Source organism: Pan paniscus, chromosome 11 (genome assembly GCF_029289425.2).
Source record: "Pan paniscus chromosome 11, NHGRI_mPanPan1-v2.0_pri, whole genome shotgun sequence".
Taxonomy (NCBI): domain Eukaryota; kingdom Metazoa; phylum Chordata; class Mammalia; order Primates; family Hominidae; genus Pan; species Pan paniscus.
The window spans coordinates 29,599,595-29,625,755 of NC_073260.2; the positions used below are offsets into that span (position 1 = coordinate 29,599,595).

General features: G+C 42.7%; 1 protein-coding gene across 6 annotated transcripts in view; it reads right to left on the bottom strand.

Moving 5' to 3' along the window:
* The window catches only part of PALM2AKAP2 (PALM2 and AKAP2 fusion), a 528,965-nt gene that overhangs the window by 362,006 nt on the left and 140,798 nt on the right, over nucleotides 1-26,161 (bottom strand). The gene's annotated exons all lie outside the window — the stretch shown is intronic.

Genomic DNA, 26,161 nt, shown 5'->3' on the forward strand with positions numbered 1-26,161 from the left:
CATGTCATTGCTAGTGATTAAATCATTCATCCTTTTCCCAATAGATTAAAGCACTACCTTTGTTTATATTACATGCTCATAATATTGGAATTCTTTCAGACAAAGAAAAAAAAGGTCCCAGAGAGCTGCCTTGCCCCTTCCACCATGTGAACATATATATATAGAAGGTTCCATCTATGAACCGGGAAACAGGCCCTTGCCAGACACCAAATCTACTAATGCCTTGGTCTTGGACTTCCAAGCCTCCAAAACTATGAGAAATAAGTTTCTGTTGTATATAAGCCACCCAGTCTATGGCATTTTGTTACAGCAGCACTAACAGACTGAGACACTGACCACTCAACACTTCCACCTAGGTATCAGATCAACATCTCCAAAAATTGAACTTAACATGTCCAGAATTGAATTCCTATTTTCCCTTCACAGCAGGCCTTCCCATGGTGATCCCCATTTCATTCCAGTGAAACTCCATCCTTCTAGTTGCTTACCTCAAAACCTTTGGCACATTCTGGACTTTTTTTCTCTCTCTCACATTCCACTTAGATCTACTGGATGAGAAAAATCCCCTGAACTATACTATCAACATCAATCCAGGATTCACCATCTCCTCTGCTGCTAGCTTGGCCCACATGTATCTCTTTTCCCTCTGAATTACCACAATATCCTCCCAACTAGTCTCCCTGCTTCCACGCTTGCCCACTGCCTTACTAACTCAGCTCACCACATCAGCCAGAGTAATCTTTTTAAAAAATAGGTCAGATTGTGCAATTCTTGTGCTCCAAATCTTCCACTGGATTCTGATCTCATGTCAAGTAAAGGCCAACATCCTTACCACGGTATATAGATGCCTTCATAATCCAGCCCCAGCCACCACCTCTTTGGTCACATCACCTACCACTCTCCTTCACCCACTCCCCACCTGCCACACTAGGCTTTCCTTTTGCTTTTTGAACACACTAAGTATGATCTCAGCTCAGGCCAGCACTTGCTGTTCCTTCCACCAGAAGTGTGTTTCCCCCAGATATCCACATGGCTCACTCTTTGTTTTTTATCACAGCTCCAACACTAGCTTATTAGTAAGGTTTTTCTTGAACATTCTATGAAGGTATCCCCCTCCCCAGCACAACCAAGTCTCTGTACTACAAACTATACAAACATAGTATATATTCAATAGTTTATTCATAAATTATTCTTCCCTAGTCTCCCACCAGAATGCAAGCTCTGTGAGGGCAGAGACTGTCTTGTATTTATCATGAACATTCTCAGCACCCACAAATATATCTATAACATAGAAAATGTTCAAAAAATATTTCTTGGCTGAATTACATAAACTCAGACACATGTTTATTTATCACCCATGACTTCATAGCTTTAAGGTGGAGTTCAGATAAAATGAGTTAAACTAGTAAAACTGTTTTGGAAAGACCACTTTTGCAAATAAATCAAAAAGAAAATTGTTTTCATGTTTACTGCATTTTATAATTGGGTAATGTCAAAGATAGAACTTATACCACCTTTTACATAAGGAACATGCACATTTTGTTGATACAAAAGAAGAAATCCATGGCATCAGGAAAAATAATAAAGTCATGTTAACAGGCAGTGAGGAAATCAGATATGTAACCTTGGATGGGGCTGGTATATGGGCCTGACCCAGGTAATGGCTGGTCTCAAACCCAAGATAGAGCTTTTCCATGGCCCTGGAGTCAGGAGCCTGGGAGGTGAATTCTTCCCATCTCAGGCAACTACTCTACTACAGCCACATTTCAGGCTACTATGTTTGATCTGAAGCAACATCAGAACAAGGTTCCACCATGCAAAGGATATCCTGGGTGCTTGGGGAAATATTTTAGCAAATGTACCCTAATTTTAAAATCATGGAGATGCCTAGGTGGTACAGGTCACCCGGTCTACTTTACCAAATGCGTAAATTACCTCTTCTGCCTATATACCAAGTATCTATTCAGTCGCTGCATCTTGGGAAAGGTTGCTCACCATCCCATGAAGTAGTTAATTCCAAATTGGGGCAGCTCTAAATATTGAGGAATTTTTTCCTTATCTTGCATTGACAGCTGCCTCCCCGAAACTGATAGCCACAGGTTTTGGACTTGATCCTACCTTTATAACTAGTTGTACATTTGTGTTTCCAGTGCCAAATGAGATGGTAGTAAATGGAGCACAGGTTTTTAAATCCTGCTTTTCACCAAATAATCAATCAGACTGGAATTTCGGGGCAAAAAAAAATCAACTGCTCTTTGACCCAGTAATTCTAATTCAGGTCATTTTATTTTAAGAAACCCATATTCCTCCACTACAAAGGCTGGAAAGTTATCAGCTCACCTTCCCAGATATTTTTGAGCTAGGGTGATCATATGGCTTAGTCTGCAGATGGGAGTGATTCCCTGTTTTCTCTGGGAGAGCCCTGTGCTTGGCTTGCAGCCACCATCACTGAGAAAAACAGAGCTGCAGGAGGAGGTTCTCTGATGGTCTCAATGACCCCTTATCTCCTTGTCTCAGTGTCTTCTTCCATGAAAAAAACAAACAAAAACCCTTAAGCTGTTTCTTCCCAGGTTTTCAGGCACTTGCAGCCAAATGTACTCCTAAAAAACAATTACATAGCCAATTAAAATTATGTTTATGAAGAGTTTATAACAGCATGAGAAATTATTTATGAAAATGTGAAATGAAAAAAGCTTGATGCAAAATTTATAGAGAGCATAACTACAAATATATAAAATCTTTGCCAAAAAAATTCCCCACATGTGTTTGGTGATGAGATTATGGGCATTTTTTTTTTCTTTAAAAATGTTAACATACTGATTGAGTGTAAGGCCCCATGACAGGCACATTTAAGTTATTTTATTCTTTCCACTGTTTTGTACATTTAACTTTCTTATTTAGAATGAAGAAAATTTTATTAAAAATAAAAAATCCTTTATCCTGGAAAGTCTAAAGGAAAAATCAACCAATTATGATTTTGGTAAAACCCACAGAAGTAAAATTTGCCAGTCTTCTTTTCCCCACCATCATTAGCATTCTGATTTGTCAGCTAACCAGAAAAATGTGTACGTAATAGAAGACTACCAGGAAATTGACAAATTAACTTCAACTACCAAAAAGCCAAATGAAAACTGCTTGATTTCGTTACTACTGCAAAAAGAATGATTGCCAAAAAATGAAGGGAAAACAACTAACTTCTATGATTTCAGCATTATAAGGAAGGGCTGCTTATTTGCCATAGAAATAATATTTTGGAGGAAAAAGCTGTTAAAATGCAGATCCATTCAAACCCAGACTGAGATTACGGCTTAGAGTTAATTAAATGAACCCCAATTGTGTGCAAACTGAATTTAAAATGTAATCAAAGTATACAGATGATATTATTTCTGACCCACCAAGATGCCATGCTGACTATCTTATTTCCTCGATGCCATGCTCTGTTTTGTGAAAAACTGCAGGAGGTGGTAATGTGTTTTCTCCAGTGATGAGGTGACACAGACAAAACAACATCCAGGCAGGTGATGATCTCCTCAGGATAAAGCAGGAAACTTGGCTGCATCCTGAACCTGAAGCCCCCTGGGGAATGTGCCACCACTGGGCCATTCGATTCAGCTGTCAGAGCCTGGCTGGGAGTTGTCTTTCTCTGGAGCTACCTGGGAGAAGGTGGGGACTTTCAGGATGGCCAAAAAAGCTGTTAGGTGGCAGTCTTTGATTTTCTTTGGACTCTCTGGCCTGGAACATAGCCATGGGGCTCCCAAGCTCCAAGGAATAAATTTACAGCCACTGCCTTTGTTTAGATGACAGTTAACCTCATCTACTCCCTTAACTCTGCAGGAGCACATACCCATCAAAGGCAGACACTAGGAATTTCAAGCCACTGTCTCTACCTTGTCTTCCCAAGGTGTCTACTAGGGTGGAGGAGAAGCAGGTGAAAGAGGAGAATTGGGACTATGGTGCCGGCCCACTTGTGTTGATGCTAACTTGCTTTCCTGCCTCCTGCAGCTGGTTCCCTCAAGACCCATATCAGTTTGTTGAGCTGATGAGAACTGACCAGGACGTATTTCCTACAGAACTCTTGAAGTTTTCCAGGTCTCTGATTATTACTACTTGCAAAATCACCAGCATCTCAGGGGGGAATATAAATGCATCTTCAAGGTAGACCTCTTTCCAGCGTGGGTCTAGATGATCTTGAGGGTTCCTAGTTTGCCTAAGACACACCCAGAAATGAGGCTCCACGAGACAAATTCACCAAGAAGGTGTGCTATTCAACAGGCGGTGCCTACCCTGGTTAACAGCATTTTGATTAAAATGGTCAGGCAGAACCTACCAGATCCAAGTGCCAACACATGGCTATCCCCTATGAGCACTATTAAAGGACTTTATGAAGCTAGCAAAAGGATTTGTGAAAAATTACTAAACCAATAATTCACAGTGACAATTACTAGATTTCTTCAATTCTAAGATATGCTACTGTGTTTCCCCTCACATTATAATGTTACTGAAATAGCAATGCATCTTACAGTTAATGTGTACATTTTAATGTGTTAGTGTTTCTTTTTTTTCCCCAAAAAACCTGTTCTTGGAAATAAATAAATAAGCAAGCAAGCAAACAAACACAGACTATTCTGATTCTAGTTTCTTCCTATTCTGGAACTAGCAAGCATCTTAATAATAATGAACTGATGAGGCTAAGAGACTGGCATCTGTGTTAAAAAGACCCGGATTCCTACCTTTCCTGATCCATCACAGTAGTCTGCACTGAGATACCTGCTTTTGCATCAGCATTCCTTCATGAACAATCTATGTGGCAGAGAAGGCTAATGATCCATCTAAATTTACGCTCTTCCTCCCATAGGATGGAGGCAGCCCTGGAAAGTAACCACCCAGCCAGGTACCATGTTTTCTAGCTTTCTTTGCACCTAGGTGTGGTCATATGACTAGTTCTCCAGACTATGAGAAGAATGATGTGGGTCACTTCCAGACAAAGGCAGTTAAGAAGTGAGTGTGCCTCTTCATCCTCTCTCATTTGACAGGCTGGAGGCAAAGGATTCTGAGGCCCTGGGAGATAGCAGAGTCAGAAATAGTAGAAACCACATGGAGGAAAGCTGTCCACTGGCAAGGAATACCTGCATTAGACTGTTAAATTGCTGAAAGTATGGGGGTTTATTTATGCTCTAAATTATATTTTTCCCCTATATAATTTCAACACAGCAAATGTCTGGCTGGTGTCTGGGACTCTGGGGTATGACAACCCACTGCTGGCTACATAATTTGTAGGGCCCAGGGCAAAATGAAAATGCAGGGCTCCTGGTCCAAAAGTTATTAAGAATTTCAATATGGCTATGGAGCATTTAACAAAGTCACGTGCTGATGAAGCCAGCCCTGCTCTGACCTGAATACCCAATATCATGTTAGTTATACAGCATTATTTTAACTGTAGCAACCCCATTTCAGATGCCCAGAAGAGGCTAAAATTAAGACTAGGATTATTGCTATGCATTTTTAGAGAAACACGCTCAGGGCCTTCTTGCTCCATCCCACAGTGAGAAGAATATATGGGGTATATTTGCATACACAGACTCTCCAAAGCAGCATTTTGACTGAGAAGTGTTGTTCATTTGGGTTGTTCAATGGCATTTTGTGTCCAGCTGGTCAGTCATAAATTGCCCATTCATCAGGAACTTGATCTGGTTGATTTTGGGGGGATCACCCCTCCCCATGGTCCCTCTCATTAGTCCAGGAAAAGGCTTTGTGAGACTAGAGCTGCTTGCTGGCCCAACTTCTTACCATGATGCCCATTTTTATCCCCTTCCTGCAGGCCAAGTACCACTATAGGTCAATTCACTAACCCTAACATCACACAAGGAGTATGTTAGTAGATGCAGTTCTCAGCCCTTCACACACACACACACACACACACACACATACACACACACACATATCAACACCTGGGCAGCTGGCCCAGCTCTGGCCTTAGCATTCTGATAATCAGCTTTCAGAATGACCCATCCCAGGTCCTGGAGTTCTGGCTTTAAAGCCCTGGCCTGTGGCTACGGTCCATGCTCCATGCTGACAGGCCACCAGCCACCACAGGCCTGAGCTTGCTATTTTGCTATGTATTTTTTTGAAAGTAAAACAGAAACATTTTAATTTTATCGAATGAATCTGTGCTGGTGATGCACCTGCACTACCTTCCATACACTGTAACTGTCCAACTCCATTTCAGCTCAATCATCTGGAATCCACCTTTCTAAGCAACATATTTCTATTACTATTTCTTGATGTTCCAGTTTTAGATATTGTCCATAGACTTCCTCCTGGACCAATTTCTACCTCATCCTCCTGCATGGCTGGGTTCTAGGTTCTCCCTTCACCACTATCCCTGGGGGTATCTTCCCCATTCTCTTGTCTGAGTTTGCTTTTAAGGAACTCCTTTCTCCCTGGAGGGACCCACAGCCCCACATGGTGCTATACTTTTAGGACAACAGGTCTGTCTGCTGAGCTGAAATGTTTCACAGCAACTGAAGGTGTGTATGTATGCAACCCCCAAATCTACCCTGTTATCTTGCTTCTTTAGCCTTCCCACCACATCCCCCAACCCCAACTCACCATCCAGTTGTAATTAACCAGACTGGGCTAATTGAAAGTTTTACTGCTATACAGCTTGAGTTCTTCAGGCTGATTCCCCATCTCCCACTCATCACTACCACACTGACACATAAGCCAGTTGCCTGTATCAAGGCTTTGAGTCCTAAGACGTCATTCTTCCCTCCAAGGCAGTTAGGATCCTCTATTAAAGCACGCAGAGTTTCCAGTGACTATAAAAGGAAATTGTATTGAATACTCCATTTCTTACAATTGTTTAATCAATAAAAGGTTACAAATACATCTGTAGAAATAAACAACAACAAGCCTCTGTAGATTTAAAGATTCTATTTTGAGTAAATACAGAGAAAGATAAAGCTAAGATGACAGGTAGACGCTACTTCAAGTACTACCATTGCTCAGTTGGGAGCAGTGGCTACCTGTAGCATTGTGTTGAAAAGGATCCTGAGGTCAAATCTGAGCTGAGCAAGAAATAATTCCATGATCAATTAGTGATACATAGGAACAAAGGGTGGCAACATGTGAGTCGTTTAATTGCCAAACCCGGAGGGGTCTTTTGCATGGGTTTGGAGCCAGACAGATCTGAGTTTGAATCTGGACTCAGCTACCTGGTCTTGGGCTAACGTTAAACCTCCTCAAGTTAACAGTTCCTCTTCTGTTAAAACAGTGATAAGAATTCCTCTAACAGAGTATTATTGTTTCCATTAAATGCGGTAGTATTTGCTAAACACTTACCATAACATGTAGTATATATTAAGTACCTAATCACAGAAGCTCTTACAATATTAGTTCTTCGGCCCTAAAATTAGTTCTTAAATATAAATGCCTTGAAATATGCTCCTCTGATTTAAAAGTGTGTTTGTGTTGATCTCCATCCTCTTTTCAAATCAGTAAACCTTGTACTGGCACATGGGAGGTGCTGGGTAACAATCAGGTGATAAACACAGGATTTCTGCCCAGCAATCTCTCCACCAACAGCACATTCTGTATGGCAGGCAATGGGGAATCTGAGTGGCTCTGACTGAATTCTTAGCTTTCCCTAAAAATAAGCTTATAGTCTGAGTCACCCCTTTCTTCCCAGGCTCCTCTGAAAGTTGAACAGGATGTCACAAAGGCCAGAAATAGCCTCCACATTCCAACTCGAAATTGGTTTTCCATCAGCTCTAAGGCTTTCCACTGAAGCTGGGGAGGATGCTTCTTCTGGGTTTCAGTATAAAAAGAATGCCTTAAACAGTTAAAAACCTAATGGTGGCCGACGCGGTGGTTCATGCCTATAATCCCAACACTTTGGGAGTCTGAGGCAGGTGTACTGTTTGAGCCCAGGAGTTCGAGACAAGCCTGGGAACATGGCGAAACCCCATCTCTACAAAAAATACTAAAAAATTAACCAGGCATCGTGTTGCATGCCTACAGTCTCAGCTACCTGAGAGGATGAAGTGAGAGGATCACTTGAGCGCAGGTGGTCACGACTGCAGTGAGTAATGGTCGTGCCACTGCACTCCAGCCTGGGAAACAGAGTGAGACCCCATCTCAAAAATAAACTCCCCAAAACTAAAGGTGACCCCTCTATGGAAATAATGGAGAGCCACTGAGAAGCCTTGAGGAATGTACCAGCACTGGCAGGGACCGGCAGTCAGGAACCTGGAGCAGCTCCCTGCCTCATCCTGCCTCCACTCTGCCACCACAGCAGTCTCTGATAAACCACAGGTCTTCAGTGGCTCTCAGCCTCTCACAGACCACATCTTTGCCCCACTTGGAACACCTGGTCTTCTGTGGTCCAGCACCCCCTGCCCATCAACCTCACTTCTCAACATCCACGAGCCACGCTGAGCTTCACATCACTTCCTGATACTGTTCTGCTCCATCACAAACCTCGTCACTTTGCCCATGCTCCTCCTTTGATCTGCATACTAACAGAATCCTCTGGCCTTGGCCACCCTCACCAGACCTAGGCTGTTTTTTGCCCTCTTGGGGAGGTTAGGAGGTGCTGGGACTGGGTCCTAGAGCACAGCAAGGGGATCCGTGAGTCTTTGAGACTCGGGTTGCATGGTCCGCACAACAGTGACCTGGAGGGGAAACGGAGGGTAGCAGGGCAGGTGGCTTGGAGCAGTGGAAAGACAACTGACATAGAGACATGGATGATGTGGGCTCCGGCCACAGCCTGGATGATCTTGAACAAATTACTCAGCTGAGCTTCTGTTTTCTCTGAAATAAAATGCAGAAAATAATACCTTTCCTGCTCCTTCAGGCACAAACAAATTGATAGAAGGAGAGAATTCTGTAAACTCTAAATAACTGTGAACATATGAGGAATGTTTTGTTTATTATCAATGGGGAGTAGTGACACAACACTGGGTCCTAAGCAAAAACACAGACAGGACTGGGGGCAGCTCTGTTGACATTTTGAACTCCTGTGATGTAGTTTACATCTTTGCCCAATGTTTTTAACTGGCTAGGTGAGGGTATGTTTAACACTCATGCCTTAGCGTGAAATGTGGTTCTATGCCTTTCCTGATAAAAGGCTTTGACAGGAGACAGAGGGTTATGGGATACATCAGTGTGTAGACAAGGCAGAGGTTTGAGCCATTAATGGCATATGGCACCCATTGTTTACAGGCCCCTTAGCCATTCCCCTGGGACACAATTTCTACTGCCATAGCCAGAAGCAGAGTAGGGTACGCTTGACCATCACTGCGAGATGCAGGTATCGTCTGATAGCATGCAAGGACCCTGTCCCCAGAAAGATATATTGAAGTCCTAACCCCCAGTACCTCAGGATATTTCTGAGACAGGGTCCTTTCAGAAGTCATCAACTTATGTCATTAGGGTAGGCCCTATTCCAACATGATTGGTGTCCTTATGAAAAGGGGAAATTTGGACACACCGGCAGACGTATGTAGAAAGAAGATGATGTGAAGAGACATAGGGAGAAGCTGGCCATCCCCAAGTCCAGGAGAGAGGCCTGGAACAGATCCTTCCCTCACAACCCTCAGAAGAAACCAATCTAGCTGGACATCTTGATTTCAGACTTCTAGCCTCCAGAACTATGAGATGATAAAATTGTTGTTGTTTAAGCCACCCAATTTGTGGCACTTTATTATAACAGCCCTGGAAAACTAATACAGAACCTTTATAACAATCCAGGGGAAAAAAGAACTAGGGAAGCCACAACAGTCCAAATTAGGAAGAACACTGATGTGCTTACCTGGTGAAAGCCACAGATACTAACCCAACTCTGAACATTTTGGGACCTGATGGCCTATATGCTCAAAGGGAACTAAACTAGAGATGGCTCGTTTTTGTTTGTTTATTATGAAATTCACTTGTAGCAATAATAAATCTGCAGGCCGCCTGCTTCCCACACATGCCGCTGCCCTGGCGGTTCACAGCCAAGGTGTGCAACGGGGAGGGTGACGGACGGCTTCTGCAGAGCTGCTTGAAGCTGGTGCATGTGGTGGGTGATTGCTGGTAAAGGTCCTAGCAGTCCCACTGCTCACTGCTGCTTCTGAGTTCAGAACCAGGAAAGATTCTAACTCTGTAGACTTCCAGGATCTAGGCAAACCAAATTGCAAGTTCATGCTCTAGCTGGAAATTTGTGGATGCTTTCCATGCGGAGGGGAGATATCAAGAGTGAACTGATCTCAAACACAGTCCAAGCATCCAAGAAGAGCCCCTGATAAAAAAGGTGAAGTTGGCAAAGCAACTGTTTCAATTCAAAAAGCATTCAGTGAGTATCTGTGATGTGCCAACCTCCCTCTCTCCTCTGAAGCTCAGGGTAACCCCAAGCTGGGCCTAGAAGCTTCCCTTCCCATGCTAAGCGGAGTGAGAACTTAGATAGCGGCCAAAGGACACAACCCAGCTGAGAGAGATGGAAAGTGAATGCAGAAGAAAGAACCTAGAAAAATTTGCTGGGGAAGAACCCCAAGAAGGTAACAGAGGTGGCATCAGGCAAAGGAAAGGAGGAAACCATCAGAGCAGGGGCCCAGTTACAAAAGAAAGAAGTGAGAATTCAGGGCGTTTGGGGATAAGACAGAATTTAGGGTACCCAGCTAAAGGTTATTTTTACCACCCCCTAGCTAACATTTAGCACCGCCTTCAGTTATGAATGTAAGCACAAGCCCCAGGTAGATCATTAGTACCTATATGATATGGTTTGGCTCTGTGTCCCCACCCAGATCTCATCTTGAATTGTAATCCCCATAATCCCCATGTGTCAGGGGCAGAACCTGGTGGGAGGTGATTGGATCATGGGGGCAGTTTCTCCCATGCTGTTCTCATGATAGTGAGTGTGTTCCCATGAAATCTGATGGTTTTATAAGTGTTTGACAGTTACTCCTACACACATGATCTCTCTCACCTGTTGCCACGTAAGATGTGCCTGCTTCCCCTTCCACCATGATTGTAAGTTTCCTGAGGCCTCCCCAGACATGCAGAACTGTGAATCAATTAAACCTCTTCCCTTTATAAATTACCCAGTCTCAGGGGAAGTTATTTATAGCAGTGTGAGATTGGACTAATATACCATGACTTTATTAGGAGTAGGAATCACAGACTTTTTATATAACATTACAGTTGTTGGAGACAGCTCAAAACATCACTTACATTCACCAATAATTTGCAATTAGAGTAAGTATTAGAACTGCCACTAGATTTTACTTAATAAAAAAGCATATTATCTTTAACTTTTCTAATATTTTGCTGACTGTACATCAATCAAAGCCCATGTCATCTATCACAGTTTTCTAATATTTTTCTGACTGTACATCAATCAAAGCACATTATCTATCACAGTTTTCTAATATTTTGCTGACTATATATAAATTTCATTGGTTATATTTTTAATCCTATATATTTTATTTTGTGCATGTAAGCACTATTCTGAAAAGCAACCCATAGGTTCCACAAGACTGCTAAGGAGTCCAAGATACAGAACAAGAACTCTGCTAAAAGTCACTAAACTTGCTTTGACACTATGCAAAATGCGTTGTGACAGGCGGAGAGTAGATAATGGTGAATATGACATAGTCATTGGCCTCAAGAAGTTTACAGTCAGGCAGGAGAGAGAGACAGGAAGTTATATTCTTTGCCCCTCTCTTTTTGTTCCCTGACTTCTATTCCCATCAACAGAGTACAGCACCTCTGCTCGCCCATATGGCACTCTGTGATCTAGAAAAGGTGCCCCTTCCTCAAAACCTGCTGGAAAATTGCCCTAACAAATACACAAGGCTACAGGGACCTTGTGTGAACAGTGCCCTGGCACAGGGCTCAGCAGTAAGGCTGAACTACAGCACCAGCCTAAGGCCTGACTATAGTGAATCTCCGCAGAAATGTTAGGTAAGAAGGTTCCTTACACGTGTATGCCAACTCCCGCATCTCTTGCCCATGGAAGACAGCTCTAATCTGTCTTGATGTCCTTTCTCCAACACCTAAAATGCAGCTTCAAAGATCTTCCCACGGCGGCACTATAGATGAACACTTTCTATCAGTTAGAGTTCACATAGGAGCTGAAAACCATCTGCCATCCCAAGCTTAAGGATTTACCATTTTTTTAATTTTATTTTTTATTATACTTTAAGTTTTAGGGTACATGTGCACAACGTGCAGGTTAGTTAAATCAATATTGTCGTGAGGGATTCTAGAAAATAAAAAAGACTTTGACATTTAAAGAAATTAATCCCTAATGATGAGAGTGAAGACTTAAAGGGATAAATCCCTAATGGTAAAAGAATGGGAAGTACATTTGGTCAGGTAACCTTTATGTTATACTACATCAGTGATTTTCAAAGGGGTTATTTTTTTCCCCAAAGGATATCTGGCAATGTCTGGAGACCTTCTTGATTGTCACAATGAAGAGTGGGGTGTGCTACTAGCATTTAACGGATAGAGACCAAGGATGCCACTAACATCCTATAATGCAAAAGATCGGCCCCACAGACAGCAGAAAATTATCTATCCCGAAGTGTTAATAGTACTTCAGTTAAGAAACCTTACACTATAGGGTTGGCTTCCCATTCTCCAAGCAGCTGCTCAGAAGTAGCCCATCTAGAGAATTTCAGGATCAAGCATATGTATGACCAGAAAAGCAAAGGCTGTCCATCTGCAGTGAGCAATTGTGAGTGTCCACAACCCTGTCCACTTCAGCATGGCCACAGGGCCGACGCAAGTACTGTAGCAATCATTCTTTAACCCGATTTCACAATTATGGCTCTGCTATCTTCCAAAACCTTGAGCAATTTGAAAATATTTATTAAGGCACCAAAGTCCCTTTGGAAATTTCCAGGCAGACCAGACTCAAAATTGTAGCTGGTGTTTTTGAGTAAGAAATGGAAGAGGGCAGAAAGGAAGTACTTAATGATTCAGAGACACTAGGGTCGACCCTGCTACCACTGGCCATGGGCAACTTTTACCTGGTGGCCACTCTATTTGTAAATCAAGGCACTGGTCCCAAGGGTTCCATGAGGTAACTGAACAGGGAAGGCTGGCCAGAAACCACTCCTCTCTGGCTCCCTGCTTGGACTCAGGGAATGTGGCTGGTGTGCTCTCTGACCTTTAGTCTTTCACTAAGTGTGCTTAAAGTTCCCTGAGAGAGAAAAGTGAGGGTTCAGGCAAAATCCAGGGAGAAAAAAATATATATATACACCTGGAAAATCTGCAGTGCTTTCCCTCAACCCTCAGTCCCTGTCAATAGAAAGAAATGTTTTTAATTGTATGGACTTATTTTAGATGGGCCAAACTGTTAACTCTAAGAGATCAGATTTTCTGGTTTTCAAAAAACAACAACAACAACAACATGCAGTTGGCTTAGATAGCAAAGGATATAATGAGAAAATTCCACAGCAGCAAAACTCACATGCCAGCTTTGGTAAACAAATCCTCTCATCATGGTAAGCCCAGAAAACAGTGAAAAGGATGTCTGAGATGCTTTATTGTTCTGGACTGTAAGCAATGAGGCAATAGTGATTTCTTTAGATAAAAGGCTCCTGGAGCCTTCATCGCAAATACAGCCATTGAAATACACCATGTAGAAAGCAGGGGTTGGCAAAGTTTTTCTCCAAATGGTCAGATAGTAAATATTTTTGGCTTTACAGGCCATAGAGTCTCTGTTTTAATTATTCACCTCTGCCATTATAGCACAAACTTAGCCATAGACAACACATACATGAATGGGCATGGTTATGCTCTGGTAAAAGTTTATTCATGGATGCTGACATTTGAATTTCATACAAATCTCATGTGTCATAAAAGATCCTTTTTTGAATTTTTTCAAATGTGTAAAAATATAAAAACCAGGCACTGCTCATAGGCCTTATGAAAAGAGGCTGCAGACTGAATTTGGCCCACGGGCTATCGTTTGCTGGTCCCTAGTCTAGACCGAAAATTGGAATTTCCACTCATTTTTCATTCTGAAGCTGCTATCTAAAATCAATTTTCCTTCTTGCCTCCTTGTGATTCTGAAATCACACTAGTAAAATGGGAAAATGAAACAACAAACAAACAAGACAAATAAATCAGCCATCACACCACTCTCCACCAAAGTATCCAGGCTGGGAAGGATCTGGTTGTGATCACTGCGTGACTCATCTTCTACCCACCACAAGGCACTGTCCTGCTCAGGGCAGTATAAGATATATGACTTGCTGAAGGCTAGCATTCCAATGTTATTTTTAAACTCATCCAGTTTGAGCAATCTCTTTGTTTAGTCTTTTCAGACTTACATTATTCAAAGGTCAGGCCAGAGAAAAAGGGTAGAGGAGGGGCTGTAACATGAACCAATTTCTGAAATCCAGTTGTCCTCCTTCCTTGAGCACATATTAGATCATTTCTTGTTCTCCGGAAAGGATATAACCAGTTGGTCACAAAACATTTCTTGAAAATCCATTTATGTGTATAGAAAGCACTCTTATCCTTCCAACACTTGCCCTATCTCCCTATAAACATGCTACTATTTAAAATCAAAGCATACAATCGCTTCTTGGCCTTTGGCTAAGATTAAGTGTAATAAAATCAAAGAGTATTTTCAAAGAGTATTTTCACCCTTTGGTGAAACACAGAGAAAGTAGGTTTTGAACTTACATGAGAATGTGGCATGAATGTGAAGAAGAGGGGCTTGCCAGATAAAATATGGAATGTCCTGTTAAATGTGAATTTCAGATCAACAACAAATAATATTTTAATATAAATATGCCCCCATGGAATCACTGGGCATCCTATACATTTAGTTGCCAAATGGAACAACCCTAGTAGGGGATAGTGAAAAGACGACCCAGGCTGGAGCAGAAGGTATGTACTAGGAAGAAGCAAAAACTTGTTATATAGGTATGGTAGGGTGCTCATTATGAAACAGTTCCCCACCAATGGCTGGGAACCCAAGTTTCGTGTTCTGGTTAACCCTCCCACCCTCAACTGATTCTTAGGGTCTTCAAAGTCAGGGTATAAGGTAGCCCCAAGCAGAATGACTTAGATTCCAGTTAGAGTTTTAAAATCAGCCTTCCTGGGAGACTTTTGGGGGTGATGGAACTGTTCTGTTGCCTGAGTGTACCAGTGATTGCACAAATCTATGCATGTGTTCAAATTGAGAGAGCTGTACATCAAGAAAGTCAATTTTAGTGCTGGGAGCAATGGCACATGCCTATAATCCCAGCTACTTAGGAAGCTGAGGTGGAAGGATCGCTTGAGCCCAAGAGTTCAGGACCAACCTGAGCAACATAGCGAGACCCAGTCTTCCAAATTAAAGAAATTTAATGAGTCTATTTTTCTCTTCATTCATTTTCATTTTTTTTAAAGAGTGCTTGTAGTTTTTACTTCTTACAGAGAACTCATGAGTTCATCCAGCATGCTGGATCAGGAACTGATTTAAGTAGCAGCCCTGACTCTGACCCAAGACTATGGTTTTCTTATAGGGTATGGATCCCAGAGGGCCCTCACTGCTATTACAAATGGCCTTCTTGCAGGCCTATCCCACCAAGGTGCCCAACATACATAAGTGTATCTACATCTCACATAGCTTTATACTGTACCAACCCCCCAGCCCCCATTCCCACATACTATTGGCTTTGTAATTAAATAAAATAGGTTGTGACATGCAGATGTGGAAAACTGGTGGCCCAGGCTGGGGGTAGAGAGGGAGGGTCATTGAGACAGGGAACAAATCCAGCCCACACTGTGTTAAAATCTGTGTTATGTTTGGTTTGGCCCATACAGTATTTAAACTGTTGTGAGCATTTAAACATCAACAGACTTCCTTCAAAATTGGATTTCCAGGTTCTCTTGGAAAAGCAGGAGACCCTGGGCTCAAATTCCCACACAGTACCCATCAGCTGGAGTTGAGTGCTCTCTGTCCCCTCAGGAGTCTGCCCTCTCTTGGCTACCACAGTCCCAAAAGCTCAGCCAAGTCAACCTGGTACCTGTGCACATCTGAGATCTCACCCCCCTAACATAAGGCATTCAGCAGGGTGGCTGGCACATGGACCCTCTCCGGAACTGGGAGCCCTTCCCTTCATCCCCTTAAGAAAAGCTACATGACGAAGTACCATCTTTCCCTTGCTTTCTGAAGCCTGGGGTGCCCTATCTCCCTATAGGGGAGAGGGCCCACTTCTGCTGGAGGAAGGCTGGAAAAGGCTCCCTCCACTGCCATGCCAGGCTGCTTCCTGCTTTTCTCTGTGGACCCAGGCTGAGAGGGGATGAGAGATAGAACCATCCAGAGGCAAAAGCAGGAACATGTCAAGTAGAAAGAGATGACGGTGGAAAGAGAGAAAGGCAGATAATTAAGCAGTTTACATTACTTTCAACTTTGCCTCCTCTTGTGTGTATTTTTCAGAGTCACTATTGTCTCTTCATTCTCCCTCATCGCATCCAATACTGATCTGACATATACCATTCTCACTCCAGTGTAAATAAGGATGCGGAGTAAACAGGCTACTAGTGTCTTATCTCTAGTCACCAGTAAGATTGGAAAGTACATTCTACTGCTGCCTCCAGGACCTCCTCTGTCTTCTGACCCATCCCCGCCAAACCTATCTCATCTATTGTTAAATATCCTTCGGGTTTTGTGGTGAGTTTTATTTGATTAACAACACTGAATTTTGAACACACATGCTCAGACATCAATGTTCATGAACAAGACTGCCTGCATACCACCTGGAAAAGAAAAATAGGCCATGCAGGTTACGGGAGCACTGCTATCCTAGAGTATGCTTTTGCTTACCTGGATAAGCAGGACTTCCTTTTAGCATCACTCATATTAGCCTTATGCTTTTTAGATATGTCTCACAGTTCCACTGGAGCAAGGACATTTTCAAAGCACTTCCCACCCCAGTAGAAACAGCACGTGATATCAGCCCAAGATGTATGTCAAGTCACACCACAAAAACTCAGTGTTTAAGGCCAATCAGGTGCCTGGGGAAAGCCAGCTGACTGAGTTCATGCCACCCAGCCAAGAGGCACCTTTCTTAAATCCCGGCATCTCTCTCTCTCTCATGTCACATGCAGGACACACACACTATCACAGTTGCCCAAATCCTAGAGCCCCGTTTGGTATTTATTGGCCTCAAAGTTGTCGACATTAGCACTCAAACACAGACAAAGAAAATCCCCTGCCTGCCACCAAAGGGGTTAAGTTTTCAAGCATGTTTTTCTCTTAAGAATAACATTTTTTGGTAACCCTCAAGGTTTTAAGTTTCAGCCCTGAATTTAAAAATAAAGTGAATACTTAGATGACTGGTTATAATTTAGCAGAGGGGGGAAAAAATCCCACCCACCTAGAATAGTAAGTAAACCAGTATAATTTTTTTTTTCCAGGAAAAAAGTAAGAGTAGGTTTTACAAATGCCTTCAAGATATTTGGTATTGCACAGGCTGTCTAGAGCCTAAAAGCCTGCAGGGTAATGAAATAGGCTTCCACAAGGGAAATGATGGACAGGAAGATGTGTTCCGACGTCTGGCCCACAGCCTTTTCATCTACAGCTGGGGCTTTTATCTTGGGCCTCACATGGCTTTTCTTTCCCCTTCGATCTTATGCAAAAGAAAGGTACAGATTCTCTATTCTTTTCTTCTAGCTAAACTTATATGATCCTATAGAAACAGTGATACTAGGGTCAAAGAGTAATCCAAAGTATTTTTAATATATGTTCAAGCATTATGTAAATAGGCTGTAGGCTTGTCTCTGGGTCTGTCAGTCTGTCTCCCTTTCTGTGTGTATTTAATAATCTCCTTTTGAGCATTTTAATTCAACAAGAGACTAATGAGAAATACTGAGATAATAATTAACCAAGGGCACTGTAGCTCCAACACGCACTGCCCCACACCACCCTCTGCTCCTGCCGGCATTTCCTGTCAGAAATAGATCTCAGCTGTGTGGTCTTCTCCCAAACCCAGAGCACTTAGGAGCAACCTTTCCTCTACAAACTCCCCCGTGCTGTGTGGCCCATCCCCTACGGTCTCCACGTTCTCTTAGGCCTCATCCTGTACAGTGCAGCCTCTGTGCTTTGTGTTTTAAGATATATAAGAGATCCGGTGAGGCAGAATCCTTCCAAAAATGAAGGGTTAGCTCAAAAAATGCATGGTACAAAGACAAGTGAGGGAAGCCTGCATGACATCCTTGGAAGAATAAACTTGTCCTTGATATGCCAATAACAAGTCATACTTGCATATACACAGACTGGCTTCATAAAATATTAACTATCATTAAGTAAATGAACATCAGTTGCTGCTTCTCCTGGCATCCTATTGGAGTTGCCCAAGTGAGAAGCAATCACATCGTGAATTAGCACCTGCAGGCTGGAGAAGGGGCCACCAGGCTTGATGGGCTGATCTGCTATTTGATGTCTTCATCTACAGCACCATCATATGTATGGCACGCCTCTCTCAATGGGGCTGTCATGGTGTTGCTGGATATCTTCTCTACTGCATGACTTCTTGTCTCACTGAGGTGTCCTCTAAGGCCTCCCCAAGGGAATTTTGTAGCCCATAGTTTCAGTCAGTCAATCCCAGGCAAACTCTCTCAACCTGCCCAGCCAATCCCGGGCAAACCTTCCAAACCGGTGTTGTCAAGTAACCAACAGATATCTCACTTTATTTAAATAGATTAAAGCAAGTTCCCGAGATAAGCAAAGACCTCTTCTTGATTAGCCAGTGTAATATGAGAAGGACACAGCTACACAGGGTGTCACTCTTGCCCAGTCTGGAGTGCAGTGGCAGTGATCATAGCTCACTGCAGCCTTGAACTCCTGGGCTTAAGCGATCTTCCCACCTCAGCCTCCCAAGTAGCTGGGACTATGGGAGTGCGCCACCGCACCCGGCTTGCATGACTTCCAAACTGGGCTATGTTTAAGGCTCTCATTAACCAAGACTAAATTTGGCCTTTTATTCTATTTCACCTCTTCAGAATACACACACCACACAAACTCCTGGGCATATCACAATGGGCATGTGATGCATATCAGGACCCAGGTCATAATCTTCCTTTACTATTGATCTCCTACACTTCACCAGTCGTTTTCAAAGTGTGTTCCCCAAAATAGCAGTTGCAGCTGGGAACTTCTTAGAAATACAAATTCTCAGGCCACATCACCCTAGACCTACAGAATTAGACACTCTGGGAGTGTGCTCTTGCAATCTGTGTTTTAATCACCTCCAGGTGATCCTAATGCACTAACGTTTGAGAATTACTGTTCTATACCATACATGACAAAAACATCAGTCAAATGGCAGTTGCTGCTACTATGAGTCCTGAGCCCAGCAGAATCTCCCTACAATGTCCATTACTTGAGGCTAATAATAAATCAGGATCAACTCAAACATCCTGGCTGACATGAGTTAGGCTTGGGCTTCATATCAGGTTTGCATTTCAGATTTGCATACCTTGAGTATAGGTTCTTAAAGATTCTTTTCTAATAAGAGGAATTTCCCAAATTAAGGTGCTGACTTGATGTGGTTTAGATTTGTTTTGGTTGAGTTAGAGAGCAATTACCTATCTAGATGTGAGTATTCTGAGTTTCAATAATGTCAGTGATTTGCAAGGGCTCATTTAATGTCAAAAGATATCGCAAATAAGCACCATTTATCCAATGATCCAAACATCTGGACACCAAACTCACAAAGCTCTGGTGAAAATGCAATCCGATATTACAACATTATGAAATATCTCAGGGGTGCTGATAGGCTTACTTCACAGTATCCTTATGAAATCCAAATAAATCAATGCATAAGGAAAGCATCCTGTAAAGTTCAAAGCTCTGTCTATATCTAAAGGTCACAAAATGTCGGCCTCTTGATCAAAAGGAATTGTGTTGTGACTGCCAATCTTTTTAAAGTTTTTAAACTAGTTAATACTGTTCTTTTTTAAGTGGGAGATCTCACATGTTAAAAATCAGATTTCTGGCTTCTCTTGAAAATGAGTTGATGTAACAACATAAGACCCACATTCTCACAAGGCATAAATTAACTGCATCTTAACTGAGAGGTGGCATCTGCTCTCTAGGGACCAATACTTTCGACTCAATCTGTGTCCCTCATTTACATTGCATGCTGGCCCCCTGGCCTGTTGAGTTTACTACTCCTGCTTACTACAAATAATCCATTTTTTATTATTAATACTATCTTCATGCATTGAAAACTCAGGAGTTACAACATTTATCTGATTTCCTAGCATTTATCTAATTTCCTAGTTTGGCAAAAATGTTGTGGCTAACAAAATTCTCCTTTCACTCTTTGTGTTCACTTTCTGTTTAAAGATGCATAAGTTATGATTTGTTGGTTTGCTTATTATAAATAGGAAAGTTTGTGAGTGCTTAATGCATGCTGTCTCTGAGCATTTCCCAAGAAACCTCTAAAAGAACCATCACAACAAGACACTGAAGTGGGTATGATCATTAGCCCCATCTTACAGGTGAGGAAACCAAGGTACAGCGACATCATACAGATACCAATGGAAAGGCCAGGACTTGCGCCAGGTCTTCCTGACACCAAAATCCATGCTGGTAACTACCCCACCACACTGACAGCCCTTGGGACCACCGTCTCTGTACATCAATGTCCATCTACTGTCTCAGTCAATTTCATGCCACAGAATGACCAACTCTTACTGCCAAGCAAGTTCATCAACATTCCCAAATGGGATCAGTGGTGAAATATGGAGAGTTCAAAGGGGCCAGCAGTGACCCCAAAGCATTGAGTAGCCCCCAAAGAAATATAGAAACAACTCTACTGGGCCCTAGTTTTCCTTTAAATATTGACAAACTATAACCCACAACCCCCCTCGCTTAGCTTTTTCTATGATGACTTTTTTTTTCCATGATAACTGCTCTATTTCTCAGATCATTTTAAAGTTTGTCAGAGTAGCTGCTCTTTGTCCCAATAAGCTGAAGACTGAAATACTCAGAGGTACAAATAAGTAGCAGGGAGGTGTGTGACCCTTACGCATGCTGGGTAAGGCCTGCCTTGGCACTCCCAGACACAGCAATGACCCTGCATGGGCCCAAAGTGTCACCTATCCAGTGGGCAGCTTCGCAGACTCAGCCAAGTTGAACCCTTCCTCAGCACCAATATACCACGCAAATGATTTTTTAGGCCTTAACATGGAATTTTAGAAGCAGGGTGTCATCTGCATCTCTGAGATATAAGATAACAGATGAATGACCAGGATCTTAAATTCTCCAGTTCTCTGACAGCTGCATACCAATGACACAAGTCCACAAGGAACATGGATGGGGATGGTCCCCACATGAATCACAGTGCCTGTTTCTACAGGGCTTGGGTTTGAGTCTCTAACCCCTCTGAGGGATCCTTGGGAAGCTGGACTGGATAGTATGTAAATCATTGCAAGGACTTTTGCCCATGCTGTGCAGGTCGGCCTAAAAGGCCTGGACCAAAAGCAGGGTGGTGGCCTCCTTGGCCACTGGCCCCACACTCCAAGCCTGGTACTCAAGGCTGTAATGCTCCCAGGCAAGAAAAGGCACGGAGAGGCGAATCCAACAAAAAGCCAATGAGCACTTCTCTGTAAGCCCACGGCACAGCCAGCCTAGGCCAACAACGTATACCCAGGTCTACGCAGGACTGAGAATAGAATCAGATGAAAGCCATAAACTCACTAGCTGACCCCTTGGTGAGAGTTTCAAGAATGAAAGAGGCCGAAAGTGAAATCCTAACAAGGGCATATTCCATAGAGACACATCCAAGCTCACTCCTCTCCTCCCAGCCAGAAGATTTTAGTCCAGCAGGATCTTAGTTGCAGTTTCAGCCCGTATCAAAGCACCCTTCCAAGGCTGGATGTACCACTAACACAAGTGATACGGTTTTGCTGTGTCCGCACCCAAATCTCATCTTGAATTCCCACGTGTTGTGGGCGGGACATGGTAGGAGGTAATTGAATCATGGGGACATGTCTTTCCCGTGCTGTTCTTGTGATAGTGAATCAGTCTCACGAGATCTGATGGTTTTATAAAGGGGAGTTTCCCTGCACAAGCTCTCATTTCCAGTCTGTTGCCATGTGAGATGTGCCTTTCACCTTCTGCCATGATTGTGAGGCCTCCCCCGCCACGTGGAACTATAAGTCCATTAAACCTCTTTTTCCTTATAAATTACCCAGTCTTGGGTATGTCTTTATCAGCAGGGTGAAAACGGACTAATACAAGAATTGGGAGTCAGGAGAGGCTGGGATTTACTACAACTCTTCCACCTCTATCTGTGTAAGCTTGGATAGCTCTGAATACTCACCTGTAAAGCATGTAAGATTTGCTCTACACACCTCAGGAAGAAGGTAGCATATACAAGGTTTTCATAAATTATAAAGTACTGCACAAACGCAAAGATCATTTTTATTACTTCACAGAGTGGGTTCTAATTAAATGACAAAATTCCCTAAAGAACAGCATAGGTTAGATTAGCATTTCCTATTTCCGCACATATATAAACATATTCATGCTGGTCCCTGGTGTAGCCTGAGCCTTGTCCACGTGGCTCTTAGGAGTTTCACCCAAGACAATTTATATAACATTTAGTTATTTTCACTCATGCCCAAAGAAAACTATCTTCCTCTCCAATGTGCAGACATAACAGCACCCTCCCACAAGGTTAGTTTCCACTGAGACACAACAGCTTCTTCCCCATGGGAATGTTACTCGTTCCATTAAATTTTATGTTGGGTATTTCTATGCACTGAATCCAGGCTTGAAAGACTCTCAAAAGGAGGTAGGCCTCCTGGCTTGTCTCAAGCTTTCCCATTGCAATGGAATCAGTCTGTGGCTCACACTCAGGCTGCTGAGACCACCTGCACAGTGTGCTCATGGGAAAAGTGCGAGACGCTGCTGCCATCTTGGGTGGCAGCTCAGGGCAGCAGTCAAAGCAAAGGCTCCAATGGCCTGCTGCGGGCAGCATTCAAATCCTGGCTTTGATACTATCAGTTTAATGTTAGACCAGTTCTAGAACCTCCTCACCTATAAAATATGAGTAATACTGTAGTGCCTACCTCATAAGCTTCTTATTAGGATTCAATGAGATAATACATGCTGGAAAGCATTTCAGTGTTCACTCTGAGTTTGTGTCTTTAGCTACTGACTTAACTTCTTCATGCTTTTGCCTTTCCCTTTCTCACACTAAATGTCCTGAATAAATAATAATCAAATAACGAATAAACAAATGCCTCCTGGTAATTGGGAAGGTTATGATGTTATTTTATATTTTATTTTACCCAATTTTCAGGACTTACTCTAATGTCTTCTTTTTGGGGAATTGTTTCACAACTCTGAGATTGGTTTACATGTTCCTCCTGGATGCTCATTTTCATAGTATTCCTGGATAGTAACTGCTTATGTGATTTTCTATTTCTTCCATTAGACTATAAATAACGTTAGGTGAAAAACAAAAAGTATTTCACACCGTGCCTTTCTGAATGAACAATATTCAATAAATGGCAATTGTCGTTATTAGTCCCTGGGATTACCATTCTCATTCATGCTGTTTCAGAGGCTTTTTACCATGTTCTAAAAGTAAAGTTTGGGGAGTATCCCTACAGAAGAAAGGAGCATGTGAGTGTAGAGATCATTGTCAAAGATGGACTTGCTCTTCTTTTGGCAGAAATTAGGATAAGAGTCATCTTTTCTCATTGATTAGTTCCTGGATCCAAATGGAAGATTCCATTAAAGCACTGTAGTTTCTAAGTATTTAATTCAGTTTTGTTGGGGGGGGGGCGGATATTCCACAGATGTTCATGTGACAAGCATCTTAGGTGTCAGGACATCTGTCCTTCAAGAAATTATGTGCAAAAGGTGAAATAAAGGTTTCAGCCTCAGGCGGCTGAAACTTGGGGACACCAACTTTTCAGTGTTGCCAATACCTTCCCAGAGGAGGCAATCTGTAAATACCTACTGAACAAATGGATGAATGAATCCTCAAGTCATATCTCTGCCTCTATCTAAAGCAGTTAGAGAAAGTGATGCTGGGCAGGGCCCTGACTTTCAGTCAGTTGAAGGAAGGGATTAAAAAAAAGCTGTTCAGACCGACTATAGTGGCTCATGTCTCTAAACTCAGTGCTTTGGGAGGCAGAGGTGGCAGGATCACTTGAGGTCAGGAGTTCCAGATCAGCCTGGGCAACATGGCGAAACCCCACCTCTACAAAAAATTTAAAAATTAGCTGGGCATGGTGGCACATGCCTGTAATCCCAGCTACTGGGGAGGCTGAGGTGGGGGGATGGTTTCAGGATTCAGTGAGCTGTCATGGCAGCACTCCAGCCTGGGTGACAGAGTGAGACTCTGTCTAAAAAAAAAAAAAAGTCACTAATACACATTCCACTTCAGAGATGTTGCTTCTGACCCCCCACAGGACAAGACAGCAATACAGACAAAAGCTAAGGGCTCTGCTCAACACCATCCAATGACAGCTACCTGTCAGGTGCTTCACCTCCATCCTAACTAAACCTTACAACCAGCCCAGGAGGTAGAACTCATGAACCCATTCTACAGATGAAGCAGCTGAGACCCAGACTAAAGACTGCCCAAGGCCCTGCAGACTGGAATCCCAGTCGATGCTCTGCCTCTGAGAAGCCCAAGTAGGTGAAGATGTGAGGACCTATTCTCTTCTTCCCTCACATCTCCAGAGAGACTTCAGGAGTGCTAGGTTATGGGGGCAGCCTTGTGATCTCCTCAGGGTCCCCTGAGAACTCCAGGAAGGTGATGAGAGAGTCAGGGTTTGCAGAATTCAGAAGAGTAGGCACTAGACCAAAGCATAGCATAAAACCATTTACCGATGTGGCCATAAGTCCCCCCACCCAACTCCCTCTGTCTCTTAATTGGCTCTCTCTCTCTCTCTCTCACACACACACACACACACACAAACACACGCTGTTAGCAAATCTGTCCTGACAACATCATACAGTCATCCCTCAGTATCCTCAGAGAATTGGTTTCAGGACCCCCTTGGATACCAAAATCAAAGGATGCTCAAGTCCCTATAAAATAGCATGGTATTTGCATATAACCTACTCACATCCTCCCACATACATTAATCATTTTCAGATTATTTATAATACCTAATACACTGTAAATGTGATGTAAACAGTTGATTATACTGTATTATTGAGGGAATGATGACAAGAAAAAGTCTGGACATGTTCAGTACAGACTCAGCTATCTATTATTTTTTCCAATAGTTACAATCCAAGATTGACTGAAGGCGTGGATATGGAACCCATGGATAGGGAGGGCAGACTGTATAGGTGCACATTCATGAGAATAATCAACAGCTCCCCAGATACACAGGACAAACTCAATTCTTCAATAACTGAAGAGGCACGAGTGAGTATGTGTGTGTATTCTTATATGCTCAAGAGAATTCCCAAAGATTTGCCTAGATCTTTCTTGGAAAATCGACTTGGCCTCTGCTGGGATTACTCAACAGCACTTGGAAAAGGGTACCCCAGTGTTAGCAGCTACTGGCTCCATGTTTGGAAAGCAAGTCCTTTCATGGAGTTCAGCTGTTCCTCAGGCATCCAGTAAAGCTGGTTGTGCAAAGGCAGAAAATGTGACAACTGTTGGAAGCCTTCAGCAGCGGCCAATGGGAACAGCCACTGCATCAACAGTTAAAGCAGCCTATTATCCAGTTCACACAAAACACCCACCAGCTACATGGCACCATTAACTCAATATCACCATTCTTATCAAGTTCATGACACACTGGCCATGCTGCCTTGCCACCAACTTTAGAAACCACAAATAACTTCACAAACCATCAAAATACACATGCACAGGGGGAAAGAGAAAGAAGAAAAAAACAACCTTTCTGAGTTCAGAGCACCACGTTCAAAGATTACCTAATAGGCAAACCATGGCATTTCAATATTGCCAGCAAACATCTCTCTCACTTCAGTGGTGAAGTCTCCAAGACATTTCAGATTTGAGGCGTTTGAGAAAGAGGGTCTCAGAGCCATGGAGACCATGTCAAATGCTTCTAAAAAAGGAAGGGTCTGTGTGCATTTTCCCAATGAAGAATCTGTCCAAAAAGGTTTTGGAAAACGCTTCAATATACTTTGGTTCCAAAACATTACACACTATTTCTCCAACAAATT